Raw genomic sequence first — 4704 nt, forward strand, 5'->3', positions numbered from 1 at the left:
AAGAGTCGAGATATAACAAAGAGTATGAAAAGTTAGTGCAAGAGGGGATTCCGGAATACTGGAAAAGAGAAGAAGGTTTAAAAGTAAACGAAAAGAGGGAAATTGCAAGGATCAGGACGGGAAGTGAATGGCTGGGTAACAGGTATTGGATGGAAGAGGCAAAAAGGATGTGTACGCTCTGTGGTAGCGAGATCGAAACGTTAGAACTATTTCGTAGTTCGTTAAACGTTAGACTAAACGGTAGAAACGTTAACACTATTTTGTAGCACCAGTGTCCTAAATTCGTCTTCAGTTTTATTCAAATTTAAATATAAAAATTAATTAAGGAAAAGCAAAAATAGTATATTATGCATAGCAGGACCGCAAGCATTGCAAATAAATAAAATTTAGAATGCTAAAATAAATAATTGCTTAAAAATAGTCTAATAGTATAATCTAATTGTAGTAATCGACAACGTCGCACGAGTTGCACATACTATTTTTTATTACAAATGCGGCGATATATGTGGGCCCAAAATCGGGGTCCAGGGCCAGAGCCCCGGCGGGGGGTTGGGGGGGGGGGGGCGGAGCCCCCCCCCAGTCCCAAAAAACAAATGAAAAGTTAAAAAAAAGAAACAAATATAAACCAAATTATAAATCCAAAGTGATTAATATTAATTAACAAAAAATAAATTCACTCATTGAAACAATCAATACATAAAATTAAATAACATTAAATTTAGCTGTCACTTTATAATTTTTTAATTTTCTTAAAAATGTTAATTTCCACTTTCTATTTATTATTAAAATCATAAAATGTAAATCATAAAGTCTTAACGAATATTTATCTTTCTTCTGATTGAACTTCAATGGTGAAATGGCAGTTTTGGAATACCATACATTGAGACTCTTCAAATTTTTTCACGCACAAACCTAAGTCTTGATCATAAAATACTGTAGAACAGATAAATGAATGAAGAGTTTCACAATCGTCGAATTGAGAAGTTGAATTTTTCTTTTTTGCAACAGTATTTTCTTGCAAAGTGGATTTAAATTTTTTTTGATGGCGTAATGTATCAACTTTAACTTCATTTGATGCTGATGAACAAGGTTGGTCAAAGTTTGATGAAACATTATCTTTGGGTTTGGACATTGAGACTGCTGTTTTAATTAATTTTTCATTTAATACTGGTAAAACATTTGAAATTTTTGTAAAATTTTTTTTCGTCGAAACATCTGGATCGGTTGATTTATTCAAAACGGTAATGTTTGTAGTTACAGGAAATGGTTTAATAGATGGAGGAATGGATCCAACAGTATTTGTTTTTTTATTCAAAACAATTCCATCAGTGATCATAGAATGAGTACGTTTTTTGTTGTTAACGGAATCAGCAATATAACCTTCAACTACTGTTGATGACTTCCAACCACCATGTCTCTTCATCACTGTCATATCACCTCCAGCATCAGCTAACAATGTGGCAGATGTTCGACGGAAACTATGTCTTGTGTATTTCATTGAACCAAACTTGTTAATTCCTATGGGCTGACAAGTACAGCGACCATTTTGGTAATTCAAAAAAATCTATCTGTTTTACAGGTTTGGAGCCTAGCATCCATATATTCTTTTGCGTAGTCGTAATATATACCATTAATGGTAAATGATCTTGGCTGATTATTTTTTGTTATCGGAACTTTAATAAATAAAGTGTTCTGATCAATTTTTTTGACATCTTCCAGTTTCATGTTCATGAATTCACTTCTTCCTAAAGAACCAGAAATTCCAAATATTAAACAAACCTGCAACAGTAAGAATAAAATAAACAAATGTTTAGACTATACAGACATTTTCATACTAAACATATCAATAAATATTTAATTACCTTTGTAGCAAGATATTTATTATCAGGGGCTTCATTTAGAAATTTTTCGATATTTTCTTTTGTAAAAACTTCAGATTTTTCGGCAACGTATTTACACATTTGTTTCTTCAAAAAAAACGTTACTTTTTTGTAATTACCAATATCAACATCATCAAATGCTTTGATAGTAGTTTTCAACATCGAATAAAAAGCCCATAAACTGGGAGGGGCATATTTTTGAGAAAGATTATCAAAGTAGACTACAATTACATCTTCAGCAAAAGAATTTGATTTAACATTTTCTTTACGCCATGCTTTAAAAGCATTATAAGTTGCCACATACATTCGTCTAGATTTTGTTGGCATTGATTGTAAAGCTATATTCTTCGCCTTTTCTTTTATCTCGTCAGGAACAAAATCATTATAATCATCGTCTAAATCACTGTAATCACTGTCCATATTTATTACGGAATAAGATTGTTGTTAAATTCAATAATGTTCAGAAAATATTTCACACCAGAATAATGTTTACGACTGAGCGAAATCGTTAATAAAAAACATTTGAGAACCATTAATAGAGGTTTTAGCATACTTCAGACTGAATCATAACTGACAAAAAGATGTAATTTTAATCATTAATTATTTATTATTTTGTATTTTTTCAGGGCTTTGAATGTTTTTAAATATATTTTTTCGTTTTTTTTTTGCGGTGAAAGTTGAATTTTTAGAGCAGAAATGTATGAATTGATCGTAAATATGAGCCCGTAGCCTAAAACATTCCTCTCTACTCGTTTCATAATTGTTTATTTAAGTCAACAGTTGAGCGAGTCCTAAATACGAATTTAGGACAGCAGTGCTATAAAAAAAAAAAAAAATTCTGGGGGGCTAACTTTAGTGAGCCATGGTGGGGAGGGCTGGCGCTGATTACTCCGTTTGATTTAACATAGGAAAAGCATGAAAAATGAAGGCAGTACCATCGTGCACGTGGCCAATAAAGCGCGTTAGTCGCGCTAATCGAGTTTCGCATTTTGAATTCTCACGCTTGCGCTTACGTACTTTTCACAAGTAAATGGTGTTGATGTTGACGTACGTAAATTCGCACTTTTAAAATGTAGAATATTTAATTAATTATTACGTGATTATTAGTTTTAAGGCATCACGTATGATCAGTATTATTTAAATGTACAATGCCTTTCAATGATTCGTACCGGTCAAGAATTTTACGGAAAATGGAAACATCAAAATTTGGACAACTCTAAATAAAGAAATCACTAAGTAAAAATTTATATAAATATTATATTAGAAATAATAAAAAAATTAGTTATCTAAATAAGGATAATTTAAAATTTCGATAATAATAAAGGTAGTAGTAATGTAAAAATTTAGTTACCAAGAAAATTGAAATTATTTAAAAAAAAATAAGCATAAAATTATAAAATTTAAAAATAAGATATCCATGAAATTAGACAAATCATAAAACAAACAAGTGAAATGACAAGTATTTAAAAAAATGGAGAAGAATTAATTTAGACAAGTCAATAAAAAGACAATTGAAAATTTAGAAATATAAAAAAATTGACAGTTTTAATTATTCGTAAACTTAAAAAATGGACATCTCTAAATATCGACCAGTAAATTTAGATATCTTTAATTTTGTAGATCTCTAAATATTTACAAATATAAATTCTTACAATTTATAACAAAGACGATTAAAAACATAGTAATCATACAAAAAAAAATAAGCGCTAAGAAATTTAAAATACAAAAGATAACTAAAAATTAATTAATTTTCTTGTGACCGCTGCTTGTGACAGAAACATTTTATAATTTGTTCCTATTGGGGTGCAGGCATGTTGCGGCGGTGTTGCGGCATTTAAAATATTTTTTCAAATTCTTATTTGGTTGCGGGTGTGTTGCGGCGGTGTTGTGGGCAGACGTAATGATATGATCGCCTTATATAGCAACATAGGCTTACAGAATACTACGTCTTCAGTTGCGGAGTTGGCAGCAACAACGTCTGGTAATCGAGAGGTCTAGGTTTCGAGTCCCGTGGAAAGCAGAAATTTAACTAATAATAACTTGTAGTTTTTTCAGATACCTTCCGATTTGTGATTTAATTCTCAATATTGCCGTATGTAATTAGCTTAATCAGTTTTAAAATTGAAATTATTATTAAATAATTAAGATGTACCCGAGTAAAAATGAAATTATTATTTTTTACGGAAAAATAATAAATTTCGTTCGACCGCCGCACCACCGCCGTTTGGCGGACTATTTCGCCGCACGCTAAAAATTTACTCCCCCTAGCATCGCCGCACCACCGCCGCATTGTTAAAATTCAGAAATTGTTCAATTATGAAATAAATAGAAAAATTCGTAACAACAATCAAATTAACTAAATTATACTAAGAAAAATTGATTGTTGAACATTGAAATGATTAAGCTAAGAACACTACACTCAGATCAGTTAGCAGCGCCCATGACACCGCTCGAGACTTCCACGCAGACGGACCAGGTTCAAATCCCTTCACATCCGAATTTTTTCAGAATTAATTTCTATCAACCAGTAGTCCATCACCTCAGAATAATAATAATTCAAAAATAAACCAAGAAAAAAATTTGAAAAGTTTCACTGTTTTAAATCAAGACGAAACATTCTTGAATAAAGTAAAATTTACTTAAACCTTAGTTTAATTAATCTTCAAAACTATTTACTCGATTCAAGTAAATTCTTTTTTCTGGATATATGAAAATGAAAATTTTTTTTTTTAAGTACAAAAGTGATCAATTTAATTTAAAAAATATATTCTTGTTGTTACTATATTTCTATCAAAATTCATTTTATACGTACAATCGAAAACTA

This window comes from Cotesia glomerata, linkage group LG6 (genome assembly GCF_020080835.1).
Source record: "Cotesia glomerata isolate CgM1 linkage group LG6, MPM_Cglom_v2.3, whole genome shotgun sequence".
Taxonomy (NCBI): domain Eukaryota; kingdom Metazoa; phylum Arthropoda; class Insecta; order Hymenoptera; family Braconidae; genus Cotesia; species Cotesia glomerata.